This window comes from Hypomesus nipponensis, chromosome 28, assembly GCF_054491055.1.
Source record: "Hypomesus nipponensis isolate SF chromosome 28, ASM5449105v1, whole genome shotgun sequence".
NCBI lineage: Eukaryota > Metazoa > Chordata > Actinopteri > Osmeriformes > Osmeridae > Hypomesus > Hypomesus nipponensis.
The window spans coordinates 870,001-882,500 of NC_140388.1; the positions used below are offsets into that span (position 1 = coordinate 870,001).

General features: G+C 47.0%; 38 non-coding genes and 4 pseudogenes across 38 annotated transcripts in view; all 42 read left to right on the top strand.

The window, feature by feature from the left end:
• Positions 1 to 77, top strand: part of LOC146218204 (5S ribosomal RNA) — a 119-nt pseudogene extending 42 nt beyond the window's left edge.
• Positions 78 to 273: 196 nt separating this feature from the next.
• On the top strand, positions 274 to 382 carry LOC146218205 (5S ribosomal RNA; annotated as a pseudogene).
• Positions 383 to 566: 184 nt separating this feature from the next.
• LOC146218206 (5S ribosomal RNA) lies at positions 567 to 685 on the top strand. Its single transcript, XR_014751507.1, has one exon. It is a non-coding gene; the product is annotated as a 5S ribosomal RNA (ribosomal RNA).
• A 178-nt stretch (positions 686 to 863) lies between these two features.
• LOC146218207 (5S ribosomal RNA) lies at positions 864 to 982 on the top strand. The gene has a single exon (XR_014751509.1). It is a non-coding gene; the product is annotated as a 5S ribosomal RNA (ribosomal RNA).
• A 186-nt stretch (positions 983 to 1,168) lies between these two features.
• On the top strand, positions 1,169 to 1,287 carry LOC146218208 (5S ribosomal RNA). The gene has a single exon (XR_014751510.1). It is a non-coding gene; the product is annotated as a 5S ribosomal RNA (ribosomal RNA).
• Positions 1,288 to 1,457: 170 nt separating this feature from the next.
• On the top strand, positions 1,458 to 1,576 carry LOC146218209 (5S ribosomal RNA). Its single transcript, XR_014751574.1, has one exon. It is a non-coding gene; the product is annotated as a 5S ribosomal RNA (ribosomal RNA).
• A 214-nt stretch (positions 1,577 to 1,790) lies between these two features.
• Positions 1,791 to 1,909, top strand: LOC146218210 (5S ribosomal RNA). The gene has a single exon (XR_014751511.1). It is a non-coding gene; the product is annotated as a 5S ribosomal RNA (ribosomal RNA).
• Positions 1,910 to 2,081: 172 nt separating this feature from the next.
• LOC146218211 (5S ribosomal RNA) lies at positions 2,082 to 2,200 on the top strand. Its single transcript, XR_014753027.1, has one exon. It is a non-coding gene; the product is annotated as a 5S ribosomal RNA (ribosomal RNA).
• A 174-nt stretch (positions 2,201 to 2,374) lies between these two features.
• Positions 2,375 to 2,493, top strand: LOC146218212 (5S ribosomal RNA). Its single transcript, XR_014751585.1, has one exon. It is a non-coding gene; the product is annotated as a 5S ribosomal RNA (ribosomal RNA).
• Positions 2,494 to 2,679: 186 nt separating this feature from the next.
• LOC146218213 (5S ribosomal RNA) lies at positions 2,680 to 2,798 on the top strand. Its single transcript, XR_014751891.1, has one exon. It is a non-coding gene; the product is annotated as a 5S ribosomal RNA (ribosomal RNA).
• A 176-nt stretch (positions 2,799 to 2,974) lies between these two features.
• Positions 2,975 to 3,093, top strand: LOC146218214 (5S ribosomal RNA). The gene has a single exon (XR_014751597.1). It is a non-coding gene; the product is annotated as a 5S ribosomal RNA (ribosomal RNA).
• A 216-nt stretch (positions 3,094 to 3,309) lies between these two features.
• On the top strand, positions 3,310 to 3,428 carry LOC146218215 (5S ribosomal RNA). The gene has a single exon (XR_014752327.1). It is a non-coding gene; the product is annotated as a 5S ribosomal RNA (ribosomal RNA).
• Positions 3,429 to 3,594: 166 nt separating this feature from the next.
• On the top strand, positions 3,595 to 3,713 carry LOC146218216 (5S ribosomal RNA). Its single transcript, XR_014753038.1, has one exon. It is a non-coding gene; the product is annotated as a 5S ribosomal RNA (ribosomal RNA).
• A 178-nt stretch (positions 3,714 to 3,891) lies between these two features.
• On the top strand, positions 3,892 to 4,010 carry LOC146218217 (5S ribosomal RNA). Its single transcript, XR_014751608.1, has one exon. It is a non-coding gene; the product is annotated as a 5S ribosomal RNA (ribosomal RNA).
• Positions 4,011 to 4,196: 186 nt separating this feature from the next.
• Positions 4,197 to 4,315, top strand: LOC146218218 (5S ribosomal RNA). Its single transcript, XR_014751892.1, has one exon. It is a non-coding gene; the product is annotated as a 5S ribosomal RNA (ribosomal RNA).
• A 176-nt stretch (positions 4,316 to 4,491) lies between these two features.
• LOC146218219 (5S ribosomal RNA) lies at positions 4,492 to 4,610 on the top strand. Its single transcript, XR_014751512.1, has one exon. It is a non-coding gene; the product is annotated as a 5S ribosomal RNA (ribosomal RNA).
• A 184-nt stretch (positions 4,611 to 4,794) lies between these two features.
• LOC146218220 (5S ribosomal RNA) lies at positions 4,795 to 4,913 on the top strand. The gene has a single exon (XR_014752539.1). It is a non-coding gene; the product is annotated as a 5S ribosomal RNA (ribosomal RNA).
• A 170-nt stretch (positions 4,914 to 5,083) lies between these two features.
• LOC146218221 (5S ribosomal RNA) lies at positions 5,084 to 5,202 on the top strand. Its single transcript, XR_014751619.1, has one exon. It is a non-coding gene; the product is annotated as a 5S ribosomal RNA (ribosomal RNA).
• Positions 5,203 to 5,446: 244 nt separating this feature from the next.
• Positions 5,447 to 5,565, top strand: LOC146218222 (5S ribosomal RNA). Its single transcript, XR_014751513.1, has one exon. It is a non-coding gene; the product is annotated as a 5S ribosomal RNA (ribosomal RNA).
• Positions 5,566 to 5,735: 170 nt separating this feature from the next.
• On the top strand, positions 5,736 to 5,854 carry LOC146218223 (5S ribosomal RNA). The gene has a single exon (XR_014751919.1). It is a non-coding gene; the product is annotated as a 5S ribosomal RNA (ribosomal RNA).
• Positions 5,855 to 6,032: 178 nt separating this feature from the next.
• LOC146218224 (5S ribosomal RNA) lies at positions 6,033 to 6,151 on the top strand. Its single transcript, XR_014751630.1, has one exon. It is a non-coding gene; the product is annotated as a 5S ribosomal RNA (ribosomal RNA).
• Positions 6,152 to 6,341: 190 nt separating this feature from the next.
• Positions 6,342 to 6,460, top strand: LOC146218225 (5S ribosomal RNA). The gene has a single exon (XR_014751893.1). It is a non-coding gene; the product is annotated as a 5S ribosomal RNA (ribosomal RNA).
• Positions 6,461 to 6,638: 178 nt separating this feature from the next.
• LOC146218226 (5S ribosomal RNA) lies at positions 6,639 to 6,757 on the top strand. The gene has a single exon (XR_014751514.1). It is a non-coding gene; the product is annotated as a 5S ribosomal RNA (ribosomal RNA).
• Positions 6,758 to 6,945: 188 nt separating this feature from the next.
• LOC146218227 (5S ribosomal RNA) lies at positions 6,946 to 7,064 on the top strand. Its single transcript, XR_014752540.1, has one exon. It is a non-coding gene; the product is annotated as a 5S ribosomal RNA (ribosomal RNA).
• Positions 7,065 to 7,252: 188 nt separating this feature from the next.
• Positions 7,253 to 7,371, top strand: LOC146218228 (5S ribosomal RNA). Its single transcript, XR_014751515.1, has one exon. It is a non-coding gene; the product is annotated as a 5S ribosomal RNA (ribosomal RNA).
• Positions 7,372 to 7,539: 168 nt separating this feature from the next.
• On the top strand, positions 7,540 to 7,658 carry LOC146218229 (5S ribosomal RNA). The gene has a single exon (XR_014751641.1). It is a non-coding gene; the product is annotated as a 5S ribosomal RNA (ribosomal RNA).
• A 222-nt stretch (positions 7,659 to 7,880) lies between these two features.
• On the top strand, positions 7,881 to 7,999 carry LOC146218230 (5S ribosomal RNA). Its single transcript, XR_014752549.1, has one exon. It is a non-coding gene; the product is annotated as a 5S ribosomal RNA (ribosomal RNA).
• A 168-nt stretch (positions 8,000 to 8,167) lies between these two features.
• On the top strand, positions 8,168 to 8,286 carry LOC146218231 (5S ribosomal RNA). The gene has a single exon (XR_014753049.1). It is a non-coding gene; the product is annotated as a 5S ribosomal RNA (ribosomal RNA).
• A 184-nt stretch (positions 8,287 to 8,470) lies between these two features.
• Positions 8,471 to 8,589, top strand: LOC146218232 (5S ribosomal RNA). The gene has a single exon (XR_014751652.1). It is a non-coding gene; the product is annotated as a 5S ribosomal RNA (ribosomal RNA).
• Positions 8,590 to 8,771: 182 nt separating this feature from the next.
• On the top strand, positions 8,772 to 8,890 carry LOC146218233 (5S ribosomal RNA). The gene has a single exon (XR_014751894.1). It is a non-coding gene; the product is annotated as a 5S ribosomal RNA (ribosomal RNA).
• Positions 8,891 to 9,062: 172 nt separating this feature from the next.
• Positions 9,063 to 9,181, top strand: LOC146218234 (5S ribosomal RNA; annotated as a pseudogene).
• Positions 9,182 to 9,353: 172 nt separating this feature from the next.
• On the top strand, positions 9,354 to 9,472 carry LOC146218235 (5S ribosomal RNA). The gene has a single exon (XR_014751516.1). It is a non-coding gene; the product is annotated as a 5S ribosomal RNA (ribosomal RNA).
• Positions 9,473 to 9,642: 170 nt separating this feature from the next.
• Positions 9,643 to 9,761, top strand: LOC146218236 (5S ribosomal RNA). Its single transcript, XR_014751663.1, has one exon. It is a non-coding gene; the product is annotated as a 5S ribosomal RNA (ribosomal RNA).
• A 204-nt stretch (positions 9,762 to 9,965) lies between these two features.
• LOC146218237 (5S ribosomal RNA) lies at positions 9,966 to 10,084 on the top strand. The gene has a single exon (XR_014751517.1). It is a non-coding gene; the product is annotated as a 5S ribosomal RNA (ribosomal RNA).
• A 176-nt stretch (positions 10,085 to 10,260) lies between these two features.
• LOC146218238 (5S ribosomal RNA) lies at positions 10,261 to 10,369 on the top strand (annotated as a pseudogene).
• A 174-nt stretch (positions 10,370 to 10,543) lies between these two features.
• Positions 10,544 to 10,662, top strand: LOC146218239 (5S ribosomal RNA). The gene has a single exon (XR_014751674.1). It is a non-coding gene; the product is annotated as a 5S ribosomal RNA (ribosomal RNA).
• Positions 10,663 to 10,914: 252 nt separating this feature from the next.
• Positions 10,915 to 11,033, top strand: LOC146218240 (5S ribosomal RNA). The gene has a single exon (XR_014751518.1). It is a non-coding gene; the product is annotated as a 5S ribosomal RNA (ribosomal RNA).
• Positions 11,034 to 11,207: 174 nt separating this feature from the next.
• On the top strand, positions 11,208 to 11,326 carry LOC146218241 (5S ribosomal RNA). Its single transcript, XR_014751520.1, has one exon. It is a non-coding gene; the product is annotated as a 5S ribosomal RNA (ribosomal RNA).
• Positions 11,327 to 11,498: 172 nt separating this feature from the next.
• LOC146218242 (5S ribosomal RNA) lies at positions 11,499 to 11,617 on the top strand. Its single transcript, XR_014752173.1, has one exon. It is a non-coding gene; the product is annotated as a 5S ribosomal RNA (ribosomal RNA).
• Positions 11,618 to 11,807: 190 nt separating this feature from the next.
• LOC146218243 (5S ribosomal RNA) lies at positions 11,808 to 11,926 on the top strand. Its single transcript, XR_014752175.1, has one exon. It is a non-coding gene; the product is annotated as a 5S ribosomal RNA (ribosomal RNA).
• Positions 11,927 to 12,112: 186 nt separating this feature from the next.
• Positions 12,113 to 12,231, top strand: LOC146218244 (5S ribosomal RNA). Its single transcript, XR_014752176.1, has one exon. It is a non-coding gene; the product is annotated as a 5S ribosomal RNA (ribosomal RNA).
• Positions 12,232 to 12,403: 172 nt separating this feature from the next.
• LOC146218245 (5S ribosomal RNA) overlaps positions 12,404 to 12,500 on the top strand; it is a 119-nt gene continuing 22 nt past the window's right edge. The window contains exon 1 of the ribosomal RNA XR_014752357.1: positions 12,404 to 12,500. This exon is cut by the window's right edge and continues 22 nt beyond it. This is a non-coding gene — a ribosomal RNA (5S ribosomal RNA).

Genomic DNA, 12,500 nt, shown 5'->3' on the forward strand with positions numbered 1-12,500 from the left:
TCTCGGAAGCTAAGCAGGGTCGGGCCTGGTTAGTACTTGGATGGGAGACCGCCTGGGAATACCAGGTGCTGTATGCTCTTTTGCTCATTCACTTAGAAACTGACATCTTGCAATATGCACAAGTAGTCCTTCATGAAAGGGGCTGGAAGCTGTTTTCATTTTGACACGAGAGAGAGAGAGAGAGAGAGAGAGAGAGAGAGAGAGAGAGACTACCTTGCATTGTCAATTGCTAAATCTGTAAATGGATAAGTAGCCTATGGTTGTCAACTTATTTAGTACGGCCATACCAGCCTGGCAACGCCTGATCTCGGAAGCTAAGCAGGGTCGGGCCTGGTTAGTACTTGGATGGGAGACCGCCTGGGAATACCAGGTGCTGTATGCTCTTTTGCTCATTCACTTAGAAACTGACATCTTGCAATATGCACAAGTAGTCCTTCATGAAAGGGGCTGGAAGCTGTTTTCATTTTGACACGAGAGAGAGAGAGAGAGAGAGAGAGAGAGACCACCTTGCATTGTCAATTGCTAAATCTGTATATGGATAAGTAGCCTATGGTTGTCAACTTATTTCGTACGGCCATACCAGCCTGGCAACGCCCGATCTCGTCTGATCTCGGAAGCTAAGCAGGGTCGGGCCTGGTTAGTACTTGGATGGGAGACCGCCTGGGAATACCAGGTGCTGTATGCTCTTTTGCTCATTCACTTAGAAACTGACATCTTGCAATATGCACAAGTAGTCCTTCATGAAAGGGGCTGGAAGCTGTTTTCATTTTGACACGAGAGAGAGAGAGAGAGAGAGAGACCACCTTGCATTGTCAATTGCTAAATCTGTATATGGATAAGTAGCCTATGGTTGTCAACTTATTTCGTACGGCCATACCAGCCTGGCAACGCCCGATCTCGTCTGATCTCGGAAGCTAAGCAGGGTCGGGCCTGGTTAGTACTTGGATGGGAGACCGCCTGGGAATACCAGGTGCTGTATGCTCTTTTGCTCATTCACTTAGAAACTGACATCTTGCAATATGCACAAGTAGTCCTTCATGAAAGGGGCTGGAAGCTGTTTTCATTTTGACACGAGAGAGAGAGAGAGAGAGAGAGAGAGAGAGACTACCTTGCATTGTCAATTGCTAAATCTGTATATGGATAAGTAGCCTATGGTTGTCAACTTATTTCGTACGGCCATACCAGCCTGGCAACGCCCGATCTCGTCTGATCTCGGAAGCTAAGCAGGGTCGGGCCTGGTTAGTACTTGGATGGGAGACCGCCTGGGAATACCAGGTGCTGTATGCTCATTCACTTAGAAACTGAAATCTTGCAATATGCACAAGTAGTCCTTCATGAAAGGGGCTGGAAGCTGTTTTCATTTTGACACGAGAGGGAGAGAGAGAGAGAGAGACCACCTTGCATTGTCAATTGCTAAATCTGTATATGGATAAGTAGCCTATGGTTGTCAACTTATTTCGTACGGCCATACCAGCCTGGCAACGCCCGATCTCGTCTGATCTCGGAAGCTAAGCAGGGTTGGGCCTGGTTAGTACTTGGATGGGAGACCGCCTGGGAATACCAGGTGCTGTATGCTCTTTTGCTCATTCACTTAGAAACTGAAATCTTGCAATATGCACAAGTAGTCCTTCATGAAAGGGGCTGGAAGCTGTTTTCATTTTGACACGAGAGAGAGAGAGAGAGAGAGAGAGAGAGAGAGAGAGAGAGAGAGAGAGAGAGAGAGAGACTACCTTGCATTGTCAATTGCTAAATCTGTATATGGATAAGTAGCCTATGGTTGTCAACTTATTTCGTACGGCCATACCAGCCTGGCAACGCCCGATCTCGTCTGATCTCGGAAGCTAAGCAGGGTCGGGCCTGGTTAGTACTTGGATGGGAGACCGCCTGGGAATACCAGGTGCTGTATGCTCTTTTGCTCATTCACTTAGAAACTGAAATCTTGCAATATGCACAAGTAGTCCTTCATGAAAGGGGCTGGAAGCTGTTTTCATTTTGACACGAGAGAGAGAGAGAGAGACCACTTTGCATTGTCAATTGCTAAATCTGTATATGGATAAGTAGCCTATGGTTGTCAACTTATTTCGTACGGCCATACCAGCCTGGCAACGCCCGATCTCGTCTGATCTCGGAAGCTAAGCAGGTTCGGGCCTGGTTAGTACTTGGATGGGAGACCGCCTGGGAATACCAGGTGCTGTATGCTCTTTTGCTCATTCACTTAGAAACTGAAATCTTGCAATATGCACAAGTAGTCCTTCATGAAAGGGGCTGGAAGCTGTTTTCATTTTGACACGAGAGGGAGAGAGAGAGAGACCACCTTGCATTGTCAATTGCTAAATCTGTATATGGATAAGTAGCCTATGGTTGTCAACTTATTTCGTACGGCCATACCAGCCTGGCAACGCCCGATCTCGTCTGATCTCGGAAGCTAAGCAGGGTTGGGCCTGGTTAGTACTTGGATGGGAGACCGCCTGGGAATACCAGGTGCTGTATGCTCTTTTGCTCATTCACTTAGAAACTGAAATCTTGCAATATGCACAAGTAGTCCTTCATGAAAGGGGCTGGAAGCTGTTTTCATTTTGACACGAGAGAGAGAGAGAGAGAGAGAGAGAGAGAGACTACCTTGCATTGTCAATTGCTAAATCTGTATATGGATAAGTAGCCTATGGTTGTCAACTTATTTCGTACGGCCATACCAGCCTGGCAACGCCCGATCTCGTCTGATCTCGGAAGCTAAGCAGGGTCGGGCCTGGTTAGTACTTGGATGGGAGACCGCATGGGAATACCAGGTGCTGTATGCTCTTTTGCTCATTCACTTAGAAACTGAAATCTTGCAATATGCACAAGTAGTCCTTCATGAAAGGGGCTGGAAGCTGTTTTCATTTTGACACGAGAGAGAGAGAGAGAGAGAGACTACCTTGCATTGTCAATTGCTAAATCTGTATATGGATAAGTAGCCTATGGTTGTCAACTTATTTCGTACGGCCATACCAGCCTGGCAACGCCCGATCTCGTCTGATCTCGGAAGCTAAGCAGGGTTGGGCCTGGTTAGTACTTGGATGGGAGACCGCCTGGGAATACCAGGTGCTGTATGCTCTTTTGCTCATTCACTTAGAAACTGAAATCTTGCAATATGCACAAGTAGTCCTTCATGAAAGGGGCTGGAAGCTGTTTTCATTTTGACACGAGAGAGAGAGAGAGAGAGAGAGAGAGAGAGAGAGAGAGAGAGAGAGAGAGAGAGAGAGAGACTACCTTGCATTGTCAATTGCTAAATCTGTATATGGATAAGTAGCCTATGGTTGTCAACTTATTTTGTACGGCCATACCAGCCTGGCAACGCCCGATCTCGTCTGATCTCGGAAGCTAAGCAGGGTCGGGCCTGGTTAGTACTTGGATGGGAGACCGCCTGGGAATACCAGGTGCTGTATGCTCTTTTGCTCATTCACTTAGAAACTGAAATCTTGCAATATGCACAAGTAGTCCTTCATGAAAGGGGCTGGAAGCTGTTTTCATTTTGACACGAGAGAGAGAGACCACTTTGCATTGTCAATTGCTAAATCTGTATATGGATAAGTAGCCTATGGTTGTCAACTTATTTCGTACGGCCATACCAGCCTGGCAACGCCCGATCTCGTCTGATCTCGGAAGCTAAGCAGGTTCGGGCCTGGTTAGTACTTGGATGGGAGACCGCCTGGGAATACCAGGTGCTGTATGCTCTTTTGCTCATTCACTTAGAAACTGAAATCTTGCAATATGCACAAGTAGTCCTTCATGAAAGGGGCTGGAAGCTGTTTTCATTTTGACACGAGAGGGAGAGAGAGAGAGAGAGACCACCTTGCATTGTCAATTGCTAAATCTGTATATGGATAAGTAGCCTATGGTTGTCAACTTATTTCGTACGGCCATACCAGCCTGGCAACGCCCGATCTCGTCTGATCTCGGAAGCTAAGCAGGGTTGGGCCTGGTTAGTACTTGGATGGGAGACCGCCTGGGAATACCAGGTGCTGTATGCTCTTTTGCTCATTCACTTAGAAACTGAAATCTTGCAATATGCACAAGTAGTCCTTCATGAAAGGGGCTGGAAGCTGTTTTCATTTTGACACGAGAGAGAGAGAGAGAGAGAGAGAGAGAGAGACTACCTTGCATTGTCAATTGCTAAATCTGTATATGGATAAGTAGCCTATGGTTGTCAACTTATTTCGTACGGCCATACCAGCCTGGCAACGCCCGATCTCGTCTGATCTCGGAAGCTAAGCAGGGTCGGGCCTGGTTAGTACTTGGATGGGAGACCGCATGGGAATACCAGGTGCTGTATGCTCTTTTGCTCATTCACTTAGAAACTGAAATCTTGCAATATGCACAAGTAGTCCTTCATGAAAGGGGCTGGAAGCTGTTTTCATTTTGACACGAGAGAGAGAGAGAGAGAGAGACTACCTTGCATTGTCAATTGCTAAATCTGTATATGGATAAGTAGCCTATGGTTGTCAACTTATTTCGTACGGCCATACCAGCCTGGCAACGCCCGATCTCGTCTGATCTCGGAAGCTAAGCAGGGTCGGGCCTGGTTAGTACTTGGATGGGAGACCGCCTGGGAATACCAGGTGCTGTATGCTCTTTTGCTCATTCACTTAGAAACTGACATCTTGCAATATGCACAAGTAGTCCTTCATGAAAGGGGCTGGAAGCTGTTTTCATTTTGACACGAGAGAGAGAGAGAGAGAGAGAGAGAGAGACTACCTTGCATTGTCAATTGCTAAATCTGTATATGGATAAGTAGCCTATGGTTGTCAACTTATTTAGTACGGCCATACCAGCCTGGCAACGCCCGATCTCGTCTGATCTCGGAAGCTAAGCAGGGTCGGGCCTGGTTAGTACTTGGATGGGAGACCGCCTGGGAATACCAGGTGCTGTATGCTCATTCACTTAGAAACTGAAATCTTGCAATATGCACAAGTAGTCCTTCATGAAAGGGGCTGGAAGCTGTTTTCATTTTGACACGAGAGGGAGAGAGAGAGAGAGAGACCACCTTGCATTGTCAATTGCTAAATCTGTATATGGATAAGTAGCCTATGGTTGTCAACTTATTTCGTACGGCCATACCAGCCTGGCAACGCCCGATCTCGTCTGATCTCGGAAGCTAAGCAGGGTTGGGCCTGGTTAGTACTTGGATGGGAGACCGCCTGGGAATACCAGGTGCTGTATGCTCTTTTGCTCATTCACTTAGAAACTGAAATCTTGCAATATGCACAAGTAGTCCTTCATGAAAGGGGCTGGAAGCTGTTTTCATTTTGACACGAGAGAGAGAGAGAGAGAGAGAGAGAGAGAGAGAGAGAGAGAGAGAGAGAGAGAGAGAGAGAGAGAGAGAGAGAGAGAGAGAGAGAGAGACTACCTTGCATTGTCAATTGCTAAATCTGTATATGGATAAGTAGCCTATGGTTGTCAACTTATTTCGTACGGCCATACCAGCCTGGCAACGCCCGATCTCGTCTGATCTCGGAAGCTAAGCAGGGTCGGGCCTGGTTAGTACTTGGATGGGAGACCGCCTGGGAATACCAGGTGCTGTATGCTCTTTTGCTCATTCACTTAGAAACTGAAATCTTGCAATATGCACAAGTAGTCCTTCATGAAAGGGGCTGGAAGCTGTTTTCATTTTGACACGAGAGAGAGAGAGAGACCACTTTGCATTGTCAATTGCTAAATCTGTATATGGATAAGTAGCCTATGGTTGTCAACTTATTTAGTACGGCCATACCAGCCTGGCAACGCCCGATCTCGTCTGATCTCGGAAGCTAAGCAGGTTCGGGCCTGGTTAGTACTTGGATGGGAGACCGCCTGGGAATACCAGGTGCTGTATGCTCTTTTGCTCATTCACTTAGAAACTGAAATCTTGCAATATGCACAAGTAGTCCTTCATGAAAGGGGCTGGAAGCTGTTTTCATTTTGACACGAGAGGGAGAGAGAGAGAGAGAGACCACCTTGCATTGTCAATTGCTAAATCTGTATATGGATAAGTAGCCTATGGTTGTCAACTTATTTCGTACGGCCATACCAGCCTGGCAACGCCCGATCTCGTCTGATCTCGGAAGCTAAGCAGGGTTGGGCCTGGTTAGTACTTGGATGGGAGACCGCCTGGGAATACCAGGTGCTGTATGCTCTTTTGCTCATTCACTTAGAAACTGAAATCTTGCAATATGCACAAGTAGTCCTTCATGAAAGGGGCTGGAAGCTGTTTTCATTTTGACACGAGAGAGAGAGAGAGAGAGAGAGAGAGAGAGAGAGACTACCTTGCATTGTCAATTGCTAAATCTGTATATGGATAAGTAGCCTATGGTTGTCAACTTATTTCGTACGGCCATACCAGCCTGGCAACGCCCGATCTCGTCTGATCTCGGAAGCTAAGCAGGGTCGGGCCTGGTTAGTACTTGGATGGGAGACCGCATGGGAATACCAGGTGCTGTATGCTCTTTTGCTCATTCACTTAGAAACTGAAATCTTGCAATATGCACAAGTAGTCCTTCATGAAAGGGGCTGGAAGCTGTTTTCATTTTGACACGAGAGAGAGAGAGAGAGAGAGAGACTACCTTGCATTGTCAATTGCTAAATCTGTATATGGATAAGTAGCCTATGGTTGTCAACTTATTTCGTACGGCCATACCAGCCTGGCAACGCCCGATCTCGTCTGATCTCGGAAGCTAAGCAGGGTCGGGCCTGGTTAGTACTTGGATGGGAGACCGCCTGGGAATACCAGGTGCTGTATGCTCTTTTGCTCATTCACTTAGAAACTGACATCTTGCAATATGCACAAGTAGTCCTTCATGAAAGGGGCTGGAAGCTGTTTTCATTTTGACACGAGAGAGAGAGAGAGAGAGAGAGAGAGAGAGAGACTACCTTGCATTGTCAATTGCTAAATCTGTATATGGATAAGTAGCCTATGGTTGTCAACTTATTTAGTACGGCCATACCAGCCTGGCAACGCCCGATCTCGTCTGATCTCGGAAGCTAAGCAGGGTCGGGCCTGGTTAGTACTTGGATGGGAGACCGCCTGGGAATACCAGGTGCTGTATGCTCTTTTGCTCATTCACTTAGAAACTGACATCTTGCAATATGCACAAGTAGTCCTTCATGAAAGGGGCTGGAAGCTGTTTTCATTTTGACACGAGAGAGAGAGAGAGAGAGAGAGAGAGAGAGAGACTACCTTGCATTGTCAATTGCTAAATCTGTATATGGATAAGTAGCCTATGGTTGTCAACTTATTTCGTACGGCCATACCAGCCTGGCAACGCCCGATCTCGTCTGATCTCGGAAGCTAAGCAGGGTCGGGCCTGGTTAGTACTTGGATGGGAGACCGCCTGGGAATACCAGGTGCTGTATGCTCATTCACTTAGAAACTGAAATCTTGCAATATGCACAAGTAGTCCTTCATGAAAGGGGCTGGAAGCTGTTTTCATTTTGACACGAGAGGGAGAGAGAGAGAGAGACCACCTTGCATTGTCAATTGCTAAATCTGTATATGGATAAGTAGCCTATGGTTGTCAACTTATTTCGTACGGCCATACCAGCCTGGCAACGCCCGATCTCGTCTGATCTCGGAAGCTAAGCAGGGTTGGGCCTGGTTAGTACTTGGATGGGAGACCGCCTGGGAATACCAGGTGCTGTATGCTCTTTTGCTCATTCACTTAGAAACTGAAATCTTGCAATATGCACAAGTAGTCCTTCATGAAAGGGGCTGGAAGCTGTTTTCATTTTGACACGAGAGAGAGAGAGAGAGAGAGAGAGAGAGAGAGAGAGAGAGAGAGAGAGAGAGAGAGAGAGAGAGAGACTACCTTGCATTGTCAATTGCTAAATCTGTATATGGATAAGTAGCCTATGGTTGTCAACTTATTTCGTACGGCCATACCAGCCTGGCAACGCCCGATCTCGTCTGATCTTGGAAGCTAAGCAGGGTCGGGCCTGGTTAGTACTTGGATGGGAGACCGCCTGGGAATACCAGGTGCTGTATGCTCTTTTGCTCATTCACTTAGAAACTGAAATCTTGCAATATGCACAAGTAGTCCTTCATGAAAGGGGCTGGAAGCTGTTTTCATTTTGACACGAGAGAGAGAGAGACCACTTTGCATTGTCAATTGCTAAATCTGTATATGGATAAGTAGCCTATGGTTGTCAACTTATTTCGTACGGCCATACCAGCCTGGCAACGCCCGATCTCGTCTGATCTCGGAAGCTAAGCAGGTTCGGGCCTGGTTAGTACTTGGATGGGAGACCGCCTGGGAATACCAGGTGCTGTATGCTCTTTTGCTCATTCACTTAGAAACTGAAATCTTGCAATATGCACAAGTAGTCCTTCATGAAAGGGGCTGGAAGCTGTTTTCATTTTGACACGAGAGGGAGAGGGAGAGAGAGAGAGAGAGACCACCTTGCATTGTCAATTGCTAAATCTGTATATGGATAAGTAGCCTATGGTTGTCAACTTATTTCGTACGGCCATACCAGCCTGGCAACGCCCGATCTCGTCTGATCTCGGAAGCTAAGCAGGGTTGGGCCTGGTTAGTACTTGGATGGGAGACCGCCTGGGAATACCAGGTGCTGTATGCTCTTTTGCTCATTCACTTAGAAACTGAAATCTTGCAATATGCACAAGTAGTCCTTCATGAAAGGGGCTGGAAGCTGTTTTCATTTTGACACGAGAGAGAGAGAGAGAGAGAGAGAGAGACTACCTTGCATTGTCAATTGCTAAATCTGTATATGGATAAGTAGCCTATGGTTGTCAACTTATTTCGTACGGCCATACCAGCCTGGCAACGCCCGATCTCGTCTGATCTCGGAAGCTAAGCAGGGTCGGGCCTGGTTAGTACTTGGATGGGAGACCGCATGGGAATACCAGGTGCTGTATGCTCTTTTGCTCATTCACTTAGAAACTGAAATCTTGCAATATGCACAAGTAGTCCTTCATGAAAGGGGCTGGAAGCTGTTTTCATTTTGACACGAGAGAGAGAGAGAGAGACCACTTTGCATTGTCAATTGCTAAATCTGTATATGGATAAGTAGCCTATGGTTGTCAACTTATTTTGTATGGCTATACCAGCCTGGCAACGCCCGATCTCGTCTGATCTCGGAAGCTAAGCATGGTCGGGCCTGGTTAGTACTTGGATGGGAGACCGCCTGGGAATACCAGGTGCTGTATGCTCTTTTGCTCATTCACTTAGAAACTGAAATCTTGCAATATGCACAAGTAGTCCTTCATGAAAGGGGCTGGAAGCTGTTTTCATTTTGACACGAGAGAGAGAGAGAGAGACCACCTTGCATTGTCAATTGCTAAATCTGTATATGGATAAGTAGCCTATGGTTGTCAACTTATTTCGTACGGCCATACCAGCCTGGCAACGCCCGATCTCGTCTGATCTCGGAAGCTAAGCAGGGTCGGGCCTGGTTAGTACTTGGATGGGAGACCGCCTGGGAATACCAGGTGCTGTATGCTCATTCACTTAGAAACTGAAATCTTGCAATATGCACAAGTAGTCCTTCATGAAAGGGGCTGGAAGCTGTTTTCATTTTGACACGAGAGGGAGAGAGAGAGAGAGAGACCACCTTGCATTGTCAATTGCTAAATCTGTATATGGATAAGTAGCCTATGGTTGTCAACTTATTTCGTACGGCCATACCAGCCTGGCAACGCCCGATCTCGTCTGATCTCGGAAGCTAAGCAGGGTTGGGCCTGGTTAGTACTTGGATGGGAGACCGCCTGGGAATACCAGGTGCTGTATGCTCTTTTGCTCATTCACTTAGAAACTGAAATCTTGCAATATGCACAAGTAGTCCTTCATGAAAGGGGCTGGAAGCTGTTTTCATTTTGACACGAGAGAGAGAGAGAGAGAGAGAGAGAGAGAGAGAGAGAGAGAGAGAGAGACTACCTTGCATTGTCAATTGCTAAATCTGTATATGGATAAGTAGCCTATGGTTGTCAACTTATTTCGTACGGCCATACCAGCCTGGCAACGCCCGATCTCGTCTGATCTCGGAAGCTAAGCAGGGTCGGGCCTGGTTAGTACTTGGATGGGAGACCGCCTGGGAATACCAGGTGCTGTATGCTCTTTTGCTCATTCACTTAGAAACTGAAATCTTGCAATATGCACAAGTAGTCCTTCATGAAAGGGGCTGGAAGCTGTTTTCATTTTGACACGAGAGAGAGAGAGAGAGAGAGACCACTTTGCATTGTCAATTGCTAAATCTGTATATGGATAAGTAGCCTATGGTTGTCAACTCATTTTGTATGGCTATACCAGCCTGGCAACGCCTGATCTCGGAAGCTAAGCATGGTCGGGCCTGGTTAGTACTTGGATGGGAGACCGCCTGGGAATACCAGGTGCTGTATGCTCTTTTGCTCATTCACTTAGAAACTGAAATCTTGCAATATGCACAAGTAGTCCTTCATGAAAGGGGCTGGAAGCTGTTTTCATTTTGACACGAGAGAGAGAGAGAGAGAGACCACCTTGCATTGTCAATTGCTAAATCTGTATATGGATAAGTAGCCTATGGTTGTCAACTTATTTCGTACGGCCATACCAGCCTGGCAACGCCCGATCTCGTCTGATCTCGGAAGCTAAGCAGGGTTGGGCCTGGTTAGTACTTGGATGGGAGACCGCCTGGGAATACCAGGTGCTGTATGCTCTTTTGCTCATTCACTTAGAAACTGAAATCTTGCAATATGCACAAGTAGTCCTTCATGAAAGGGGCTGGAAGCTGTTTTCATTTTGACACGAGAGAGAGAGAGAGAGAGAGAGAGAGAGAGAGAGAGAGAGAGAGAGAGAGAGAGAGAGAGAGAGAGAGAGAGAGAGAGAGAGAGAGAGAGAGAGAGACTACCTTGCATTGTCAATTGCTAAATCTGTATATGGATAAGTAGCCTATGGTTGTCAACTTATTTCGTACGGCCATACCAGCCTGGCAACGCCCGATCTCGTCTGATCTCGGAAGCTAAGCAGGGTCGGGCCTGGTTAGTACTTGGATGGGAGACCGCCTGGGAATACCAGGTGCTGTATGCTCTTTTGCTCATTCACTTAGAAACTGACATCTTGCAATATGCACAAGTAGTCCTTCATGAAAGGGGCTGGAAGCTGTTTTCATTTTGACACGAGAGAGAGAGAGAGAGAGACCACCTTGCATTGTCAATTGCTAAATCTGTATATGGATAAGTAGCCTATGGTTGTCAACTTATTTCGTACGGCCATACCAGCCTGGCAACGCCCGATCTCGTCTGATCTCGGAAGCTAAGCAGGGTCGGGCCTGGTTAGTACTTGGATGGGAGACCGCCTGGGAATACCAGGTGCTGTATGCTCCTTTGCTCATTCACTTAGAAACTGAAATCTTGCAATATGCACAAGTAGTCCTTCATGAAATGGGCTGGAAGCTGTTTTCATTTTGACACAAGAGAGAGAGAGAGAGACCACCTTGCATTGTCAATTGCTAAATCTGTATATGGATAAGTAGCCTATGGTTGTCAACTTATTTCGTACGGCCATACCAGCCTGGCAACGCCCGATCACGTCTGATCTCGGAAGCTAAGCAGGGTCGGGCCTGGTTAGTACTTGGATGGGAGACCGCCTGGGAATACCAGGTGCTGTATGCTCTTTTGCTCATTCACTTAGAAACTGACATCTTGCAATATGCACAAGTAGTCCTTCATGAAAGGGGCTGGAAGCTGTTTTCATTTTGACACGAGAGAGAGAGAGAGAGAGAGAGAGAGAGAGAGAGACCACCTTGCATTGTCAATTGCTAAATCTGTATATGGATAAGTAGCCTATGGTTGTCAACTTATTTCGTACGGCCATACCAGCCTGGCAACGCCCGATCACGTCTGATCTCGGAAGCTAAGCAGGGTCGGGCCTGGTTAGTACTTGGATGGGAGACCGCCTGGGAATACCAGGTGCTGTATGCTCTTTTGCTCATTCACTTAGAAACTGACATCTTGCAATATGCACAAGTAGTCCTTCATGAAAGGGGCTGGAAACTGTTTTCATTTTGACACGAGAGAGAGAGAGGGGGAGAGAGAGAGACAGACCACCTTGCATTGTCAATTGCTAAATCTGTATATGGATAAGTAGCCTATGGTTGTCAACTTATTTCGTACGGCCATACCAGCCTGGCAACGCCCGATCACGTCTGATCTCGGAAGCTAAGCAGGGTCGGGCCTGGTTAGTACTTGGATGGGAGACCGCCTGGGAATACCAGGTGCTGTATGCTCCTTTGCTCATTCACTTAGAAACTGAAATCTTGCAATATGCACAAGTAGTCCTTCATGAAATGGGCTGGAAGCTGTTTTCATTTTGACACAAGAGAGAGAGAGAGAGACCACCTTGCATTGTCAATTGCTAAATCTGTATATGGATAAGTAGCCTATGGTTGTCAACTTATTTCGTACGGCCATACCAGCCTGGCAACGCCCGATCTCGTCTGAGCTCGGAAGCTAAGCAGGGTCGGGCCTGGTTAGTACTTGGATGGGAGACCGCCTG